Source organism: Papio anubis, chromosome 8, assembly GCF_008728515.1.
Source record: "Papio anubis isolate 15944 chromosome 8, Panubis1.0, whole genome shotgun sequence".
Taxonomy (NCBI): domain Eukaryota; kingdom Metazoa; phylum Chordata; class Mammalia; order Primates; family Cercopithecidae; genus Papio; species Papio anubis.
In genome coordinates, this window is record NC_044983.1 from 61,271,015 (window position 1) to 61,294,060 (window position 23,046).

Genomic DNA, 23,046 nt, shown 5'->3' on the forward strand with positions numbered 1-23,046 from the left:
CCTTCCAGCTTGGATTTAAATATATATATGCTAATCTAGATAGTGTGCTTTCAGTTGCTATTTCTCTTATGATGACATTCTCAACAGAATACTCCTTAACTGAGATTTTAGCACCTTAGTCCAGGACATAAGCTCTACTAGATGGTTCCAGGTGCCAAGTCATTTGGTAGCTGTAACTGAGCAACCCAGCATTCCTGAGGTTTGTGTAAAGTTGATGCACTGGGGTATTCTAAGTAAGAAACAGAATTTTGCCAATCATTGAAAGTTAAAATAGCTGAGCATAGTGGCTTATGCCTGTAATCCCAGCATTTTGGGAGGCTGAAGGAGGTGGATCACTTGAGCCTAAGAGTTTAAGACCAGTCTGGGAAACATGTCAAAACCCTGTCTCTATAAAAAACACAAAAATTAGCAGGGCATGGTGGCACATGCCTATGGTCCCAGCTACTCAGGAGGCTGCATTAGAAGGATTATTTGAGCTCCGGGAGGCGGAGGCTATGGTGAACTGAGATCCCACCATTACACTCCTACCTGGGTGATACAGTGAGACTCTGTCTCAAAAAAAAAAAAAAAGGTTAAAATTATTTTAAGATTGTCAAGAAATTTAGTATTAAATTCATTACTGGAAAAAGAAACAGTCAACATAGCATTTGTAGAGGGCAATTGCAAGCACTTTCGGGAAACTAAGTCTATTCACACAGACTCTGGTTAGCCGGTTTCATTAAGGCTGTCTTTCCTACCCAAACACTGTCCCGTCTGTCAATTACAGTCACTGGCTAACTCAGCCACAAAAGCTCCCTGTCATTTCTGGACAGGATTCCGACAGCTTCCAGAGCATCAATTCTGTCACTAACACTTATTTCTCTCCAACCTACATAAGATTATATTAACTTAACCAGGCTAGAGACCTTCTTGTTCTGTTAAGATCAACCTTTAGGCCAGACCTGTCCTCGCTCTGAGTTTCTCTGCAGGGTCCACTTCAAGGCCTCTCCTTCCTGCTCGCTTTCAGCTGCCTCAGTCAGTGACTCAGTTCATGGTAGTCACGCTCACGAACACACAAAAAAATGTTTCCCTCGGTTAACACTCCATTAGCTTTGGAGGTGAATGACTTTAGAGGTGTGCTTCTGCTAAATTATAACTGGCACATTCAGGTCAATTTCCCTCCTCTATCTAGTCTGACATATTTCTCTCTGGGGCAGTAAGAACTGCCACTTCTCTCCCGGAACCACCCGCTGTGCAGAGAATTACTCAGCCAGGTGACTGCGGGAGCTGCCCAGGTTGGGGAGCATTCCAAACTATCTCCCTTGAAGAACACTCATGCTTCCAAGTGTCCCTCATGTATGTCATGAAAACTCACACAACACTGAAGGTGCGTCATGGTTATTTTCCACACAGAGGATACCCCGGAACCTTTTGCTGATTTCTGTAGAAATAACACAATATGCGTTAGTGTTTGCTAATAATAATTAGGCTCAGTGAACTAGTCCATGTAGGATATCATGCAAAATTGACTGGACTTGGAAACTAACTGGAAATGGAGGTGAGAGAGGTTTTACATAAGGTTGAGTAGAGTGAGGAGGCGGGTGGTGAAGCCTTTACATGAAAATGGAATTTCAGGAGTGGGAGCAGGATGGGAGAGGGATTGAAAGGTGGAGGAGCAGGGAATAGCAGGGAATGAAATTGATTTTAGATATGTTGTGTTTGAGATACCTACAAAATGAGAATTGAGAACTGAAATGTAAAAGAAAGGTAGAGGCTGGAGAAACTGATTTGAGAATGATCATTGTAAGAGATTATTCCTGAAGCCAGGGAAGTAGTTAAGAATTGCAGAAAAAAGAAGACAGAGGAAGAAAAGAGAAAACTAATCTGTAAGACATGTTGCCATGCTTCTTTTGTCTGTCCCCTTTTGGGCACACGTCTATTTATGGAAGAATGAGTAAGTGTTGTGACTAGAGAGAGCTTAGGATGGATGGAGAGACACAGCACGATACAAGAACAAGACTGAGGAGGACACATTTCAGTTAAGGAAGTCCTTATTTTCTCAGCTTTATCATTAGAAGTTAAGCCATTCTCTTAACACCAACCAGGAATTCAGTAGTAAATTAATTCCCAGAATATGAATCAGTCAGCATAGCAATTGTGGAGAGAAATTGCAAGCAGTTTATGCTAAGTCTACTCTCATACCCAGCAAAGTACACAAGTTCTGCTAAAACTGCCTGCATCACCCAGGCCCCCACAAACTTATTTATTCACACTGGACAAGGAAGCTTAGTAATCTACTAGACAGATCCCAAAAACAAAACTCTATTCTATCTGTGGTTAGACAATAAAAACCCAATTTATTTTTTTTCTACAAGATCTCAGAAAAGTCCACCTAAAATTTTGCATGCAAGCATTGATTTGTTCAATCAAAATCATTATTTACCCCATGATAACAAAATCTAGATTGGAAATGTTAACTTTCACTTTAAAGTTTTTCAACCGTACTCGATACTAGCACCAAAGAACGTGGTTTCTACCTGCTATATGTCAGTCATACTGTAAACTTCTAGAATTATAACAGTGTTATGTCTAGGTTAAGTCTGTACTTGCATTGCCCAATAAAAAACACAGATTACTGGTTCAGTTTCTGCTTCATCTCACTGGACACTACAAGGATCTCCCACATGGGACTTTTTGCCAAGCCCTACAACAGTTCGGTAGAGTGTCACTGAAAATTGCTATTCTGTGCATCTCCTTTTGTTAACGTGACTATAACAGAAAAGAAGAGAATGAAATACAGGCCCATGCCAGGCGCAATGGCTCACGACTGTTATCCCAGCACTTTGGGAGGCTGAGGCGAGTGGATCACCTAAGGTCAGGAGTTCAAGTCCAGCCTGGCCAACATGGTGAAACCCCATCTCTACTAAAAATAAAAAATTAGCCAGACATGGTGGTGGGTTCCAGCTACTCAGGAGGCTGAGGTGAGAGGATCACTTGAGCCCAGGAGGTTGAGGTTGAAGTGAACCGAGATTGTGCCACTGCATTCCAGCCTGGGTGACAAAGTGAGACCTTGTCTCAAAAAAAAAGAAAAGAAAAGAAATACAGGCATCAGATATATCATCTTCTCTCTCCTTGAATCTGATCCACTCACACTCCCAGATATTCTTATTGGGCTGGTTTGTTGTTAATAGTTTCAGGCTCAGCTGTTTAGCATAGAGACTCCCAAACACAACTCTTTTTTTCTCTCTCTCTCACACAACCTGACGATGGACAGTCCTGAAAGCCAACAGCTCTGCTCCCTGAGATCATCCAGGGACCCACATTCTTTCTACCTTCTTGTCCCCACTGTATCCAAAAGCTGCTGTTTACATCCCCATTTTCAAAGCTAGCTAACCAGCACCATGGCCTGCAAAAGAGGGAAGTAGAAAGTGGAGGTAGCACCTTTCACTTCTGCTCACCCCCCACTGGCCAGAGGTTAGGAAATATAGTCCCTAACTGGACACTGTGCTCACTGAAATTAATAGGTATATAGGGGTTTTTTAACTGAAGGAAGAAGGAGAGAATGGACTTTGGGAGACAATGAGCAGTCTCTACAGCAGCTAGTTCAGATTTAGGCTTAGAAATGCCAGGCTCAGCTGGGCACGGTGGCTCACACCTGTAATCCCAGCACTTTAGGAGGCCAAGGTGGGTGGTTCACTTGAGCCCAGGAATTCGAGACCAGACTGGGCAACATGGTGAAACCCCATCTCTACAAAAAATACAAAACTTATCTGGGCACGGTGACACACACCTGTAGCCCCAAGTGAGAATCGCACCTCAGCCCCCTTACCCCTGAGAACAGGGGCCCGAGTACAGAGGACAGGGGTCCAAGTACAGGGGTCAGCGGGCCAAATACAGAGGTCCAGGGGCCGAGTACAGGGTTCAGAGGGCCAAGTACAGTGGTCAGGGGGCCGAGGTTCAAGGATCACTCGAGCCGTGGAGGCAGAGATTACAGTGAGCTAAGATTGCACCACTGTACTCCAGCCTGGGCGACAGAGTGAGAACCTGTCTCAAAATGAAAAGAAAATGCCAGGCTCACCCAGTCAGATCACAAAGACATAGACATTTTTCATATGAGATCTCTGAGAAGCCTCAGCTATGGGTGCAGTATTAATCATGTCTCCAGGAAATATATTATGTCTCAGGTATTGTGCCAAACACTTTATATACATGAGCCCATATAATCCTCACAGCAAACATGTGATATGGATACCACCGTTCTCATTTTAGGGATATGAAAAAATGTATTTAGAGTAGTAAGGCAACTTTCCCAAGCTCAGACAGCTACATGGCAGCATCAGGGGATAGGGTAGAGGGAGAAATAAACTAGACAATTGGGCAAAGCTTCAAGCTAATAGGAATGGGATTAAAAGTAAGGATCCATGAGGTACTGGAGTGTGGACCAGGAACCAAGGACAATGGCAGAAGGTCATTCAGCTTGGATGACCCATGATGCTAGGATTAAATAAATAAGCCCTGGACTGCTTCTCACTAGGACACTGAGCAAGGGATGTGCTTACCCTGGGGCCCACCAAACCCTGAATCTAGTAGTAACTCGCCTCTTTTGCCCCAGCTCACTGGGTGGGGAAACTCCTGTATGGTGCTATAATTAGTTTCCTCGTTTCAGGACCAGGAAGGGACTCTGCCCCTATTCAGTCATTCAGCACATGTATTGGGTGCCATCCTTTGATCAGACCTTGGGAATGTAGAGGTAAACAAGAGCAAAATCATTCCTTCTCTCACAGGATGCATGGAAGAGAAAGCAGACACTAGATATTGTGCCCACAATAACGGGTAGCAAATGTTGTGGTAGGGAAAATGCCAACTGATGAGGGCCATGGCCTTCCTGATGTGAAGAGAGAGGTGCCCTCCAACAGGAGGGAGGGGCCCATTCACAACCAGGAGGGAGGGATCCATTCACAACCAGGAGGGAGAAGCCCATTCATCACCAGGAGGGAGGGGCCCATTCACAACCAGGAGGGAGAAGCCCATTCATAACCAGAAGGGAGGGGTCCATTCACAACCAGGAGAGAGGGGTGCATTCATCACCAGGAGAGAGGGGCCCATTCACAACCAGAAGGGAGGGGCACTTCATCAGGATGGAGGGGCCCATTTATAACAAGGAGGGAAGTGCTCATCCACAACCAGGAGGGAAGGCCCATTCTTTCCAGAGATCTAAAGGAGAATGGTTTAAGCGACTGGCCAGGAAGACTGTGAAGACTGAGAACAAGGATGAGCTGACATAATAACCAGAGAAGTATTCTGTTGTAGAGACCACAGAACACAAGTACTGCTGCTTTAAGTCACTGTTCTATGGTTGCAAAAAGAAGATGACTTAAGAGTTTTTAAAAGGACCCAATAATCAAATTATTGTACCGTTGACTTTCTTCTTGAAACCTCATTTCCAAAATCCTGACTCTGATTTATTTTAATTTGATCTTTTATCAAGGACTATCTTTTTCTGGCGACCCTTGCCTCCCTGGTATTGATGCTTTCATTTAATCCCTTCACCTTCACTGATCTGATTCCTTTCCCCTATCACTTTTTCCTGGGGCAACCAGTGCCTATGACAGACAACATCATCTAAGTAAACAGTTGCTACAAAATGTTAGTGACAATCACTACTGCTAATGAAAGTAAACTACAAGAATATTTGTATCATCAGTCTAACTGTCAAAGGCGTTCGAACAACAGCAACTCTATTTTGAATAGGGGCTGGATAAAATAAGGCTGAGACCTACTGGGCTACATTCCCAGAGGGTTAAACATCCTAAGTCACAGGATAAGATAGGAGGTCGGCACAAGATACAGGTCATGAACACCTTCTGATAAAACAGGTTGCAGTAAAGAAGCTGGCCAAAACCCACCAAAAGCAAGATGGCGATGAGAGTGACCTCTGCTCTCCTCACTGCTACACTCCCACTAGCACCATGACAGTTTACAAATGCCATGGCAACATCAAGAAGTTACCCTCTGTGACCTAAAAAGGAAGGCATAAATAATCCACCCCTCGTTTAACATATAATAAAGAAATAACCATAAAAATGGGCAACCTGGGCCAGACGCAGTGGCTCACACCTGTAATCCCAGCACGTTGGGAGGCTGAGGCGGGTGGATCACCTGAGGTCAGCAGTTTCAGACCAGTCTGGGCCAACACAGTGAAACCTCATCTCTACTAAAAACACAAAAATTAGCCAGGCGTGGTGGTGGATGCCTGTAATCCCAGCTACTCAGGAGGCTGAGGCAGGAGAATCACTTGAACCCAGGAGGTGGAGGTTGCAGGGAGCCGAGATCACGCCACTGAACTCCAGCCTGGTAATGGAGCCACACTCCATCTCAAAAAAAAAAAAAAAAGGGCAACCTGCAGCACTCAAGCTGCTCTGCGTACGGAGTACCCATTCTTTTATTCCTTTACTTTCTTCATACACTTACTTTCACTTTATGGACTTGCCTGAAATTCTTTCTCGCATGAGATCCAATAACCCTCTCCTGGGGTCTGGACTGAGACCTTTTTCCGGTGACACAACTATAACACTCCTTGAACACTTTCAGTTTAAAGTATCTTTCCCACATGTTCTTAGGATCAGAAACATACACTATTGTAAAGGAGAATTAAGTGACATAATGAACAGTGTTGGTGTCATTACCCACAGGAGCTAAGATTGCAGACTGTTAGGTAAAGAATGGGGAAGGCAGCCAGGCACGGTGGCTCATGCCTATAATCCCAACACTTTGGGAGGCCAAAGCGGATGGATCATTTGAGGTCAGGAATTCAAGACCAGCCTGGCCAACATGGCGAAACCCCATCTCTACTAAAAATACAAAACATTAGCCTAATGTGGTGGCGGGCGCCTGTAATCTCAGCTACTCAGGAGACTGAGACAGGAGAATTGCTTGTACCCAGGAGGCAGAGGTCGCAGTGAGCCGAGATGGCGCCACTGCACTCTAGCCTGGGCGACAGAGCAAGACTCCATCTTCAAAAAAAAAAAAAGAAGAACGGGGAAGGCTACACAGTGTGTGTCTTGGAGTGTGGACCCTCATTATTGAGTAGGTCCAGAATTAACTCAGTTCAAAGAGCAATGACAGAACAGAAAAAATCCCTTGGCAAAAAGTAAACACAGCAAAAAATTTAAGAAACTGTGTTTGCAGCTTCAGAGAGTGCTAAGATTTGAATATTTGTCACCTCCAAAAACTCATGTTAAAATTTAATCTCCAATTGTCAGTTTTATCAGGTTGGGCTTTTATCATGATTAAGCCATGAGGGGTCTGCTCTCATGAATGGACTTGTCCATTCATGGATTAATGGGCATCGTGGGAGTAGGACTGGTGGCTTTACAGGAAGAAGAGAGACGAGAACCAGCACTCTCAACCCCTCACCATGTGATGCTCTGCACCACCTTGAGACTGCACAGAGTCCTCACAAGCAGAAAGCCCTCACCAGATGTAGCCCCTTCACCTTGGACTTCTCAGCCTCCATAATTGTAAGAAATAAATTTCTTTACTTTGTAATTTACCCGGTCTCAGGTATTCTGTTATAAGCAACAGAAAATGGGCTAAAACAGAGGAGTAAGTTCTCCATTTTGGGGTACTTTATACCTCAGACTGTGTTGCTGTATACACCGCAAATACTTCATCCCACAAGTACTTGTTGAATACCTACTACATACCACACCATCTGATGGGTACTGAAAATAACACAGAAACAGATGCAGTTCTTGCCATGTGGACAGGTAGACATTCAAATAAATCTATGATCATAAACTGTGATAAAGGCTATGGAGGAAAGTTAAAGAGTTTGATGAACAGTTTGAAATGACAGTAATTTAGATTAAGAAGCCAGGGAAAGCATCTTTGGAGAAAATATTGAAGCCCAAAATAAATAGGAACAGGCCAGCAAAGTGACAGGAAGTGAGAATGGCGGAGAGCACTGAACACAGATGAACACAGAATTAGACGATCTGGGCTCCCGCAGAGGGGAGCAAGGCTCCTGTATTCTGCAGCACCTTCGCTCCCTGGGCTGCAGCAACCCAAGAGGGCTATAAAAGATCCTTTTCTAGGCTGGGCACAGTGGCTCACACCTGTAATCCCAGCACTTTGGGAGGCCAAGGCTGGTTGATTACCTGAGGTCAGGAGTTCGAGACCAGCCTGGCCAACACAGGGAAACCTCGTCTCTACTAAAAATACAAAAAAAAAAAAAAAAATTAGCCAGGCATGGTGGCGCATGCCTGTAGTCACAGGTACTCCGGAGGCTGAGGCAGGAGAATCGCTTGAACCTGAGAGAGGGAGGTTGCAGTGAGCCACGATCGCACCACTGCCCTCCAGTCTGGACGACAGAGCAAGACTCTGTCTCAAAAAAAAAAAAAAAATTAGCTGGGCATGGTGGCATGCGCCTGTAGGCCTAGCTACTCAGGAGGCTGAGGCAGGAGAAACGCTTGTACCCAGGAGACGGAGGTTGCAGTGAGCCGAGAGCACGCCACTGCACTCCAGCCTTGGCAACAGAGTGAGACTCCATCTCAAAAAGAAAAAAGATCCAGGGTTGACCTTCTCAACCCAGGTCACCAGACCTTCAGAGGTAGGTTGTTCTCTGCCTTTAGAGCCAAGATAGGAGGGAAGAAGCTACAGACAGTTTGAATTCTGACTGTGAGTTTGTCACTAAGTCAATCCTTGAACTCTCAGGTAGAATTAATCGTTAGATATTCTGACTTCCCATAATGTTTTGACTACATTTTTCTGTCTCACTGCTGCTATATTATAATTACATCTTTACACATTTTTCTCCATTTTAGCTTTTGAGGTTATAGAGCACAGAAATATGTTACTTCTATTTATACCCCTGGAGTCTAGCACACTGCCTGGAAAAGAGTAGCTGCTCTATAGATGTAAAATAAATAAATGCATGAAAAAACACATTAATTCATCAATCAGTTGTTAGGCTTTATAGATTTTTTTTTTAATTTGAGTTGATATAGGTTTACATACATTATGTATTTTTATGTGAAAGTGTCTAAAGATAACAGTTTAATAAGAAACAGCTTCTTTATTGAATGTTTCTTAAAATCTTAATGAAAGAAAAGAAAATGGAAAAATATGCTGACCCAACCATTGGGTATGCTACTAGTTACTTTCTTAAAGAAATGTCAGTGCAGACCGGGCACGGTGGCTCATGCCTGTAATCCCAGCACTTTGGGAGACCAAGGCGGGTGGATCACTTGAGGCCAGGAGTTCGAGACCAGCCTGGCCAACACGGTGAAACCCCGTCTCCACTAAAAATACAAAAATTAGCCGGGCGTGGTGGTGCATGCTTGTAATTCCAGCTACTCAGGAGGCTGAGGCAGGAGGATGGCTTGAACCTGGGAGGTGGAGGTTGCAGTGAGCCGAGATTGTGCCACTGCACTCCAGCCTGGGTGACAGAGCTAGACTCTGTCTCAAGAAAAAAAAAAGAAAAAGAAAAGAAATGTCAGTGGATTATGAAGGCAAATCAACTGAAGATACAGAGCCCTCCACATCACCACCTGACTCCAAAAATAAATGCATCCAGCTGCAAAAAAGCAAGTCAGCACTGAGTTCTTCTGTGCACTCATTGAAAATCTGATGATTTTGACGAGGAAAAGACTTCTATTCCAAACTAATAGCCTATGAATGCAATTATTCACAAAACGTCCTATTTGGAATCATTACATTTTGCACAACAATGCCAGCCACCCACAGTTGCTGAGACTCACCACCGACAATGGCTGGATATCAAGTGTAATAGGACCAGACGCAGCAAACAAATTAAAATGTGTGTCTTTGTCGAATGATACTGTTTCAAGGAGTGTAAGTGACATGGCAATTAATGTCTGTGAACAGCTGGTTTTAAAGATTAAAGGAAGTGATTATTTTGCCCAGGCAATGGATAGATACACCTAAATGTGCTGAGATGCTGGCATTTTAAGTCACTTTTCTGTGAAATACTATGGATAAGAGCATGCTGTTTAGAAAAATTTCATCCAGTATTACAACAGAAGACCATTTTGAAATATTTCAAGAGACAACCGAAAATTTCCATATGCCAACTGGGAATTGTGTATTGCTGTTTATATGGTTTGGAGAGTAATTACAGACTTCTCAAAACAGGAAATTATTTGATTACAAAGAATGATTCAGACCCTTTTTTTTTTTCTTTCTTTTTTTTTTTTTTTGAGATAGTCTTGCTCTGTCACCCAGGCTGGAGTGCAGTGGTGTGATCTCGGTTCACTGCAGCCTCCACCTCCCAGGTTCAAGCAGTTATCATACCTCAGCCTCCTGAGTAGCTGGAACTACAGGTACGTGCCACCACACATGGCTAATTTTTGTATTTTCAGTAGAGACGGGGTTTTGCCATGTTGGCCAGGCTGGTCTCGAACTCCTGGCCTCAAGTCATCCACCTGCGTCAGCCTCCCAAAGTGCTGGGATTACAGGCATGAGCCACCACACTTGGCAGATTCAGATTCCTATTGGTTTTTAAAAGGGAGAGAGAGAGAGAGAGAGAGAGAGAGAGAGAGAGAGAGAGAAAACATGTTTCCCTATAGCGGGAGGACTATCATCAGTTTTAACAGGAGCAACCCTCAAAATGGCTATGTAATAAAGAAGCGCCAAGGCCTTGAGTATAAAGAATATCCAAGTCCAATTATCAGTATCTCTTTAAACCAAAATGTCTCCACAAGCAAACTGGCATAGTAAGCATAGTGATCAAACCCACAATAGTATAGTCACAGCATCCCAAGGGACACATCCTGTGAACTTCCATATCTTAAGAACATTCTAGAACAGTAGCACAGACTAGCAATGGATTGGGGGGGTTTTGGGGTTTTTTGTTGTTGTTTTTTTTTAAGACAGAGTTTTGTTCTTGTCTCCCAGGCTGGAGTACAATGGCGCGATCTTGGCTCACTGCAACTTCTGCCTCCAGGGTTCAAGCCATTCTCCTGCCTCAGCCTCCCGAGTAGCTGGGATTACAGCCACCCACCATCACGCCTGGCTAATTTTTTGTATTTCTTAGTAGAGATGGGGTTTCACCATGTTGGCAGACTGTTCTCAAACTCCTGACCTCAGGTGATTCACCCGCTTCGGACTGTGTGTTAAAGGATAGTTTTCACAAAGCAGTCATACTCCTGTCACTTAAGAGGTTTATTCCTTGGAAAATGAGGTCAATTGGTTCACATACCAAATATGTATTCAGGTCTTTCTTTTGCAACTCAGATGCCTCCAAATGCCAGTTTCACAATGATCTTGACTTCACACTCCAGGAAATGTACAAACTAGGGAGTTGCTTCCACACAGCCAATGCTCATATTATGCTTTCATACATACAAACATTTGTAGAAGATTTTTAAAGAGATGATTACACACTTTAAACTTTCCCGAATTTTATTCCTTATTTGGAAAAATGTGACAAATGCATTGCCCTGAGGCCAGTCAAGACCTAATTTCAGACAGCATGCATGACCTTAACCCTCTTTCTTGCCAAGGCAGGCCCTTCTTTAATTGTTTAAAACGAGTAATCTTTGCTTCTCCTCTTCATAGAGATATTTTTATCTCAGGTCTCTCAGGGGCCCAACAGTAAGCCCACAAGCTGTCTTCACCACAGAAGACCTAGGAGACTATAGGACTCCTAGTCCTGTTATGGGAATAAGTTGTCTGCTATTCGCACTGTTATCCCAGATTTCTTAAGACATACTTGCCAATTAGGCCTCATCCATGACCTTGTTTCATAAGAAATAGCTAAAAAAATGCAAGTAAGTACATGAAGTGAATTAGTTAGAAATGAAATCTTTGAGACAATAAGTCTTGACCTTGATCATGAAGAAGGTGTCAGGGCAATACCTCAAACAAAGGTGGGAACAAGCACCTCTTTGTTGTCAGCCTTGCCTGAAAAGAAGAGGCCATGACAGAGGAATGGCGTGCATAGGTAGAGAGGCAATAAACTGGTCGGTCTCTCTTATTGTAAAGCAAAGGAACTCGGATTTGATCAGGCAGGTAAATTCTTCAATAGAAGAATAGCAGACTAACAAATATCTGAGAAAATTTAATCTATTAACAAAAAAGATGCAAGAAAATGAAGTGAAAGGAAACTGAGCTACAGTATTATCTCGATAATTTGAACACACAGTGATGAAAACTGGAAAGGTCTACAGTTTTGCAAACAATGAGAGAGAACCCCATCTAAGTGATACTGTCCATAGTGAATCAGCAGACTCTGGAAACTGACCAGATAGAAGCCTAATATACATATGCAACAAACCTGCACGTTGTGCACACGTACCCTAGAACTTAAAGTATAATAATAATAATAATAATGATAATAATAAAGAAGCCTGAAGCAGGGACTAGCACCAAAATAACTCGAAAATGTTGACCCAGGAGCATACTGTAGAATTTAATACGAAAGGAGGTTGAACCAGATAACCTGTAAGGTCCAGTTCAACTCCTACTGTTATGATTCTAAAAAAGGCAAAGACCTCACATATTTAAAAAAAACAAGGAAGTCCTCAAACTTTCTTAATTCTGAAAGTATTTACTGAGCACTATGTACCAGGCACTGTCCAAAGCCCCCAAAATACAATGGTACACAAGAAAGGTCTTTGTCTTATGCAGAAATATATTCTAAAGGGGGTGCACATAAAAAAATTCACTGAAGGGCTTAAACAGAGATTGATCCAATCCAATTTATGTTGTAAGATTACTTTTCTGCTGGGTAGGGATCAAACGCTAAAGAGGGAAGATTTTTTTGAAGGCAGTTAGAGGGATACGGGGGGGTCATACTGAAAATGTAAAGAAGTAAAACTTAAAAGATATTTACAGATAGAGTTTCTAATTGGACTGGATATAGTCAATGAGAATAATGGTGGAATCTTGAATAATTGCTATGTTTCTGGCTGAAGTAATCAGGGGTATGTGATACCTTTTGCTGTGATGTGGAAAATTAGGGGGAAGTAGGAAGAATGGACGTTTAAGGGGAAAACAAACCTCCTAAGGAAAACATTATTGTTGAAGAAGGTATTATTGACTGACAATGTAAGTAAGAAAATGTGTGTCAATTCATCCATCAATGGACATTCCAGTTGTTTCCTATATATCTTGACTATTGTGAATAATGCTGCAATCAATATGGGGGTACAAGCGTCTCTTCAAGATCCTGATTTTAATTATTTTGTAGAAATACCCAGAAGTGGGACTGCTGAATCATATTGTGATTCTATTTTTAATTTTGTTATATACCTTGACTGGGATATTATTCAGTCGTTAACTAAAGGAAAATCTGTGAAATGCAACAACATGGATGAACCTTAAGGATCCTATGCTAAGTAAAATAAACAAGTCACAGAAGGACAAATACTGGATTATTCCATTTGTATGACGTATCTAAAGTAGTCAAGTTCACAGAAGCACAGAGCAGAATGGTGGATGCCAGGGTCTGCAGGGAGGGGAAAATGGGGAGATGTTGTTCAATGGATGTAAAGTTTCAGTTTTGCAAGATGAATAAGTTCTAGAGATCTGCTGCACAAAGATTGTGCTTGTAGTTAACAATACTGTGTTGTACATTTAAAATTTTGTTTAAAAAAGAAAAAAATGCTGCTGGGCACAGTGGCTCACGCCTGCAATCCCAACACTTTGGAAGGTTGAGATGGTAAGATCGCCTTAGCTCAGGAGTTCAAGGCCAGCCTGGGCAACATAGGGAGACTGCGTTTTTAATAAAAATAAGAAATAAAAATTAGCACAGCATGATGGACCATGCCTGTAGTCCCAACTGCTCAGGGGAGGCTGAGGTAGGAGCCCAGGAGATAGAGGCTGCAGTGAGTTGTGATCACACCACTGCACTCCAGCCTGAGTGACAGAGCAAAACCTGTCTCAAATTTTAAAAAGAGAAAGAAAAATAAAAAGAAATGCTGCATTATTGATGATCTTGATGGTCTAGAGACTGATACCCTGTGAAAAAGATAGGATTTTGACATGTAATTCAGAGGGATCAAATATAAATGTGGAGTCATTTTAGCGATATTTTAACCAATTTATTGAATTTATATTTTACTTTTTTGAATGGAAATTAAAGTTCTAAATAATAAAAGTCTATTTCCAAGTTTTTTTAATAAAAAGAAAAGGTGTATCAAGTGTCAGGTATTTGAGCCATGCCAAACGAGTTTCCACCTGTGGAGGACTCATCCCTCTACAGTGAGTATCAACATTTAGGGTTTGATCTGTTGGCTTTTTGAGTATCCAAGAGCAAGTATTTGGGGTTTCAGTGGGCAGGGTGAAAGTGAAGCTTGCGGATTGAAGCTGAGTAGGTCTTTCATATGTAAGTCAGAAAAAAATTACAAAATATTTATGCATCATCAAGTAGCTTATTAGCACTGTCACACCACATATTGATGACAGTGAAGAGTCTAGGCAGGGATGTTCTTTACCATCTTAGTGCCACAGGCAAGACTCAAAGGCAAACAGAAATGTTTTGGGGGAAAAATTAAGTGACTTCCCGGTAATATGTGAGTCTTAACGACAAAGTCAATATTCTTCCCCATAAGCTCATGTAATAGAAAATCTTTATTTACAATATGCTTTAATTGTTATCTAAAAGTTACCATTTCTACTTTAATCCTTACTTAGAAACATCCAGTGCTGAAATATACTCATAGTTGCCAGAAGCAGCTAATCAATGTTGTAAAGATTCTTCTGACATAGAAAATCAGAACTTGACACATAAATGGACTTTCTGTCTTGTCTCTAATCAATAGGTCAACTGGTTCTGGCCCAAGTATTCAATATGTATTTAACCTTAAAATAATAGACCCTTTTAACCTAGTTCCATGAATCTCTCTAAGTTAGGGGGCTATGTCTATTAGTTATTTGGAAAAAATGGACAGAATCATTCAATGTAAAAAGGAAGGAAATCATTTTCATACAGCATCTTAAACGCATCTCTGGTTCATTTCTTCTCTAAGTCTTACAGCTCTCAAATCTTTCCTCTCTTCTTACCCATTGCCACTCTTGGTATCTCATCCTTCAGCAGTCTTCAAACTCTCTAATACTATTTAATTAATCCATCCAACATACATTAATTGAGCAGCTACTTACGTGACAGACATTATTCTAGGTACTTCAGAACCAAGCAGACAAAACTTTCTGTCCTCGAGTTTACATTCTACTGAGGGGAGATGGGCAAACAAGAAACCTAGTAAGTAAATAAATTAAATAGTATCTTAGAAAGTGGTAAGTGCTATGAAAAAAAACCAAAAAGATAAAGTAAAGGAAGATAAGGAGGATCAGTAAGGTAGTGTGAGGTTAGATCATTGGACCAGGGAGTCCTCATGGAGAAGGAGAGATCTGAGCAGACTTGGAGGAGGAGGAGTTGACCAAGCAGATAGCTGTGGGAAGAGCATTCCAGGCAGGGGAAATAGCCAGAGCAAATGCCCAAAGCCAAAAATGTGCCTAGCTTTTTCCAGGAACAGCAAGGAAGCCTTTGTTGGCTATTGTGGCCAAGTGAGAGGTAGAGCTGCAGTAACAAAGTCACTTTCTTTTCTGTTTCCCACACCAGGACTCAAGTCAGAAATGTAGGTATTATCATAGACTCCTCCTTCCTCCACCATCCATTCTATCATTAAATCATGTTGATTTTGCCTCATCCATATCTTTCTAATATCTTTTCTGGCTTATCTTATCTGGGTGATAGGAATGCCTGTAAATTTTAATTTTTTAGACATTTTTATTGCTTACTTTTTCTTTGTAAAAGTGTATATTATATTTATAAAAAATAGTAAAAATAATTTTATAATAAAAATGTTAATAATAAGCTCTTTCATTAGGGGGAAGCCCTGCCCTACTTATTTATTGACATGGGGAAATATATGACATTGTTTAGCATAAAAGCAATCTATCATTTTATACCACGTCTGTCGTCTGTCTTTAGAGAAGAGAGACTACGAGATACACAATAATATGTTAGAGATGATTTTCTCTGGACACTGTGATAACAGGTGACTTTCCATTTCCATTTTTCTACACTGTTACATGTCTTATGCATTGAATATATATTATTTCTATAATTTTTTTTGAGATGGAGTTTTGCTCTTTCACCCAGACTGGAGTGAAATGGTTTGATCTCCGCTCACTTCAACCTCCACCTCCCAGGTTCAAGCAATCCCCCTGCCTCAGCCTCCCAAGTAGCTGCAATTATAGGCACCCGCCACCACGCCCGGCTAATCTTTGTATTTTTAGTAGGGGTGGAGTTTCTCCATGTTGGCCAGCCTGGTCTCAAACCCCCAACCTCAGGTTATCTACCCACCTCAGCCTCCCAACCTGCTGGGATTACAGGCGTGAGCCACCACACCCGGCCTGTTTCTATAATTTTTAAAAATTAGCAATGTTGTTTTTTATATGTTTTACATATTTTAGTAAAACTAATACTAAAAACCTGAGTAGTATCATATATTTGCATTGAAGCTACCTTTGTTAATGCTAATTAAATATTCTACCCCATTCCTCCTTCTTGATATGCACTACAACCCTACTGACTGATTGGCCACATCTAGAAATCCAAGAAAAGAAGACATTCGTGCAATTGTTTCTTGTTTATGCAGCCCTAAGATAAGTGAAAATGACTGAAAAAAATGACATTGGAGAGACTACATAGGAAGAATCTGCCGTTCTTCTAAATGGCAATATGGTTAAGGGCTGGAACTATCAACATAAACTTGGGAATACTCATTACATTTTTGTTCAGATTCCCAGCACCAATACTATTGTCTATTTGTCTCAGCTGTTTAATACCATTTAATTTCTATTTCTCTGACCTGAAAGCCTGTCTTCCCTCATATTGAGAAGAGTTCATTATCATTTCCATCTCTCTCCTGGGAACTGCATTCATTTGCTCACATCCTAATCATAAAGGGTTAAACTATGGACCTCACCTTACCTTGTTCCTAGAAATCCTGACCAGAAACGCTCTCCTCAATGAGCCCTCGGTGTCTTTATTTTATATCTAAGCCATCTTCCCAGTCAATGAGCCTCCCTAAAAGATTAATGTAGTTTGAACTTTTATAGAGGAATATCATTTGTGCACTGTCATATTTAGCACAAATGGTGCTTCAGTCACAGTTCAGTAATACTCCAGCATATTACTTCCAAGGCATTTGAGAGTTTAAAGAATTATTGAAGGGCACGCTGTACTCATTTGGTAATAAGGCAGAGAGCACTGCTTTCTACATATGATTTCAGCAAATGGAATCTCTGCTAATTTCATTGCACGTAGCAAAATAGTTGTGATAATAACCAAGGTAAAATATCCCACTGGAGGGAATAGATGAGATACATTTTTTATAAGACCTCCAAGAAATATTGAGGAGGAAGTTCTAGAATTTGAGGGCAAGATGTTGAGAAATCATCTTCTTTCACTGAATACGTACCCTTGACACTGTGGTTTGTCAGTCCTGGGTGTGAAGTCACAGCCATTACTTGGCCATTATTTGGCTGCAGAGTCCACTGAGCTACACACGCGCCATGCAGAGGGATGGGGGCAGCACAGGCATTAAAGAGAAATAAAGCAGTTAATATCATTTAGAGAAAAAAATGTAGCTACACCAAAGCCCAGGTATTTGGTGAGAAAATTCCCTATTGCAGCTTTGTAAAGAGCATACATGAGATAAGTTTGGGTATTTTTTTTAACATTTAAATTGATAGGTACCTTTTAGAGGAAGGAAAGGTCTTGCTCACTGTCAGGTGTCACCAAATAGTAGTTTACAGGTTTCTGGATGTGTGTGAATCAGAAAGAAAGAGAGACACCTGCCGTCATGAAAGGACCTTTTCATATAGATCCTGTTCCAGCTCTGTCTCAGGTGTTGGCCTTATTTCTTTACCAAATTATACATTCTAAGCAATTATAGCATTTACATTAATATCTCCTAGTTGTGAGAATCCCGAGAGCAGAAGTGGAACTCCCTTTTCTAGGTAAAGGAAGGCATAATTTTGCCATGTGGGGAACAAGCATATTTGAAATCCATTACAATTTCTTCTGCTTATTAAAAGTTACTCTCTGGTATTAGAATCAGCTTGCTGAGACATTTGGAGAATACTCAGTTTGTATTAGTTTGAAAATATCCAACCCTTAATTTAGAGAGCAAACAGCTGCGCTCCTCTCTCCTCCCACTGCTTCTCAACAGTGTTGAGCCCTTCTCCTCCACTGCTCTGTCTTTGCTTCCGACCAGAGGAATGTCTCCCTTTTAAGTGGACGCTCCTGGGATATTCTGTGGGCAGCCTCTTCATATCTCTTACTAAGGTAATGTGAAATTATTTCTGCAACATTTTGGTATCACCCACCACTTAGAAAAAGTGGTCAAAAGTACAGGTAGCACATGAAGCTCTTTAGATTTTAAACCAGATATAAACCCAATAAAAACCTTACGAAGTATACAAATACCCAGAATGACTCATCTGACTACTGCTGAGGTGACAATATGCCAAAATCCTTAAAAGGATAAAAAGATGCTTTTACAGATTTTTTAAATACAGAAAATTTATTGTATAGTATTTAGTGTCTTGTACATAAGACTATACATATATATCTTTTTTTTTTTTTTTTTTTTTTTTTTTAGAGAGAGAATCTTGCTCTATCACCCAGGCTGGAGTGCAACGCCCAGGCAGTGATCTCGGCTCACTGCCACCTCCGCCTCCTGGGTTCAAGAGATTCTCCTGCCTCAGCCTCCCGAGTAACTGGGATTATGGGCATGTACTGCCACAGCCAGCTAATTTTTGTATTTTTAATAGAGATGGGGTGTCACCATGTTGGTCAGGCTGGTCTTGAATTCCTGACCTTGTGATCTGCCCACTTTGATCTCCCAAAGTGCTGGGATTACAGGCGTTTGAGCCACCACGCCCGGCCAAGACTACAATTTTTTTTTTTCAGGTACCTTACTCCTCTCCAGGTATCCTACGTTGACGTCAACAACCAACATATTCTATTTCCCTGCATAAGTCATTGTTCAGGGATGACCATGGGCCTTTACAAGAGCCAGTAAACATGAAATTCAGAATATTGGTTCAGATGTATTCTTTTCCTCATTAAAATAAATTATAAAAACACACAACACTAAGAGTTACTGGACATTATCTTGCAAGCACTAAAGAGAATCAGACTTGGGATAAAGCTGACACCTTAAAGGGCAAAGTAGAGAGAAGAAAAACAATGGCCCCCATTGATGACATTATTGAGCCTTGACACCACATTCTGAAGCCCAACTTAGCTTTGTTTTACAGCAACATAAACTAATTGGCCCCTTATAATAATAAGGCAATTTAAGATAGGTTTTCAGTTTTTTGGGTTTTTTGTTTTTTTGGTTTTTGGTGGGTTTTCTTTGAGAAGGAGTCTGGCTCTGTCGCCCAGGCTGGAGTGCAGTGGTGCAGTCTCGACTCACTGCAACCTCCACCTCCCAGGTTCAAGTGATTCTCCTGCCTCAGTCTCATGAGTAGCTGGGACTGCAGGCACCAACCACTAAGCCTGCCTAATTTTTGTATTTTTGGTAGAGACGGGGTCTTACCATGTTGGTCAGGCTGGTCTCAAACTCCTGACCTCAGGTGATCCTCCCACCTCAGCCTCCCAAAGAGCTGGGAGAACAAACATGAGCCACCATGCCTGGCCGGTTTTCAGTTATTTATAACAACATAAAGTTCTAACTGATAAAGATCTAACAGATCCAGAAAAAAATATTAAAACTCTAATCAAGAAGCACATTGTCAAAGACTAAATAAAGCATTTTTTGGCTTATAATTTTATATAGTACTCATCACCAGGCCACCCAGGCTCTGTGACAAATGAGCAAGTGTGATAATTTAGAACTAAACACCATACCGTTTCTCAGGTTCTGCCTGCAAAAGACCTTTTTTAATTTTTTATTTTCTTCTTTTTTTTTTAAATCTCTGAACAAAACTGGAATCAGGATTAGATGCAATTTTCTCTTTCATTCAGGGCCCAGATGGCAGACTGCACGAACTTAATTTCTGGTCTCTTGGTAAAAATTTGAGGACTGTCAGCTCTTAAGATTTTAAGTAATTCAGTTAAGTGACTATAAGCTCTGAGGTTTGAGAACTGTGTTGTCTTCAGTTTTGTGGTTGTTGTTTTGTTTTGTTTTTAATCATTGTAACATATCTCAATATTCATAGGCCATCCTTGGAGAAAATTGGCAGGACTCTCCCCTGTGTCTGACAACACGGATTTGTGTACAAGCCAAAGATCCCCACGGATCTGAATTGGAGCAGCTGGAGCTTCTAAGGACTGGTGTGATAGAGCTCAGTGAACATTTGGGGAACTGCACCATGAGATGCTTCCTTGAGAGAGGCTTGAGAATAGAAGAATGATGACATAGCAGAAGCAGACCAGAGGCCAGAGGAATGTAGGTTGTCCACAGTACTCTGGAGAGGCTTTTAAAGCTCACAGATTCGATGCACCATAGGGTTGTGTGTGGGGCAGCAGGCAAGATGCTAAAACGGTCACCAAGATTTCCTGCCTCCTCCCCCCACCTCTGTACACACGCTGCAGGATCCCCAGGACTGTTAATGTGATGCATGTTTCCCCCATGATTCCATTATGCAATATGGTACAGGTGACTGTAAGAAAGAAGGATTATCGAGATGTACATGACCCAATGACCTGAAAGCCTTAAAAGCTGGGAGCTTTCTCTAGCTAGTGGCAGAAGAAAAGATTAGAGACTAGGAGCATCAGAGGGATTTGCTTCACCATTGCAGGTCTGCAAATGGAGGGGCTGTGTGACAGGGAATGTGAGCAGGATCTGGTTGCTGAGAGCAGTCCCAGCTGACAAGCAGCAAGGAGATGGAAATCCTAGCCCTGCAACTGCAACCAAGGGAATTCTGCTAACAACAAGCATAAACTGAAAAGTTGATTTTTCTTTAGAGCCTTCAGACGAGAACTCAGCCCAACTGACACCCTGATTTTGGCCTTGAGTTCATCCTGAACAGAGAACTCCACCTTGCCATGCTAGACTTTGACTTACAGAACTGTGGGCTAATAAGTGGGTGCTGCTTTAAGCCTCTAAATTTGTGGTAAGTTGTTCCACAGCAATAGATAATGAATGCATTTCTCAAATCAAAACAGTAAACAGAGGAAACTATTTTGGCAGGAACAGTGAAGAATGAATGCAAGGAGACAGAGCCACATGTAGAAAACCTACTGAAATCATCCAGGGTTTCCATGCATAATAAGAACCAGTGGCAAACAGTAACATAGTTCAGACCTGCACATTTTGATACTAATCATATTACTGAGTTGGAGAGGAAAGGTTATCAACACAGAAGATGTATAAAAATCACGTGAAAAGGGATATCGTCTTCATAACTTCCAAAGCTCAGCCCTTATGCAGTATTGGTGGCAACACCGGGAATGAATAACTGATTTATAATTGTATTTGTAACTCAGCCAAGTGAGTACAAATTTGTTGGCTACACATATATATGTGTGTATATATGTCTGTGTGTGTATATATATGTGTATATATGGGGGTGTGTGTGTATATATATATGTGTGTGGTTTTTTTTGATAGATATTTACTAATGATGGGACAAATACGTAAGAAGAACCTTGAGACTTCCCACCAGATTCCTAGCTCAGCAAATGATCCCATGCATGTGAGTTAAGAAATCAGAGGTGATGGGAATAAACTAATTTTTATGTGTCTTGGTTTTCACATTAGCCCCTATATCAATTGTTTTCTGGTTTTGTTTTTATTTCTATTGAGTGATCTTGAACTATTTTCACCAACTAGAGATTGATAGATTAAATGACAGACAAATAGACAGACAGAGGCAGCTTTGTTGTTTACTAAAGAGTTGTACCTGATTATGTACAGCTTTCTACATGTGATTCTTCAAGCCCTATTTTAAAGAATAATGTGAAGCTATCAGTCACAAAAAGTTTTTTTAATAGGCATCATTTTTTAAAGCAGTTATATACTCACAGCAAAATTGGGTGGAAAGTGCAGAGATTTTCTGTATATCCCTGCCCCAACCCATGCACAGCCTCCCCCACTATCAACATCCTCCACCAGAATGGTACATTTGTTAGAACTGATGAATCTATACTGCCACATCATTATCAACCAAGGTCTATAGTTTAGACCAGGTGTTGTGCATTCTATGAGTTTGGACAAATGTATAATGACATATATCCACCGCTGTGGTATCATAAAGAACAGCTTCACTGCCCTAAATATCCTCCGTGCTCCACCTGCTGCTCCCCCAGGCCCCTAGCACCCACAACTTTTTTGTACTGTCTCCATAGTTTCACCTTTTCAAGAATTTCATCTAATTGGAATCATACAACTTCTTTTACTTGGTAATATGCATGTCAGTTCCCTCCATGTATTTTCATGGCTTCATAATTCATTTCTTTTTAGCACTGAATAATATTCCATTGACTGGGTGTATATCTTGGTTGTTGCCAAGTTTTGACAATTATGAATAAAGGTTTAATAAACATCTGTGTGGAGGTTTTTGTGTGGACCTAAGTTTTCAGCTCCTTTAGGAAATACCAAGGAGTGCAATTGCTGAATCATATGGTAAGAGTGTGTTTCGTTTTGTAAGAAACTGTCAACTTGCCTTCCAAAGTTGGAATACCATGTTGCATTCCCACCAGCAATGAATGAGAGTTCCTGTTGCTTCACATCCTCACCAGCATTTGGTGTTGTCAGTGTTCTGGATTTTGCCCATTCTAATAGGCATGAAGTGATATCTTATTGTTATTTTAGTTTGCATTTCCCTAAGGAGATGTAATGTGGAGCATCAATTCATATGTTTGTTTGCCTTCTTTGGTGAGATGTGTGTTCAGATCTGTTGCCCATTTTTTAATTGGGCTGTTTAATCAGGTTGTTTAATTGGGTTGTTAGGTTTTTAAGAGCTCTTTGTATATTTTGGATTGCAATCCTTCATCACACAGGTCTTTTGCAAATATTTTCTCCCAGTTTGTGGCTTATCTTTTCATTCTTTTGACACTGTCTACTGTCTTTTGCAGAGCAG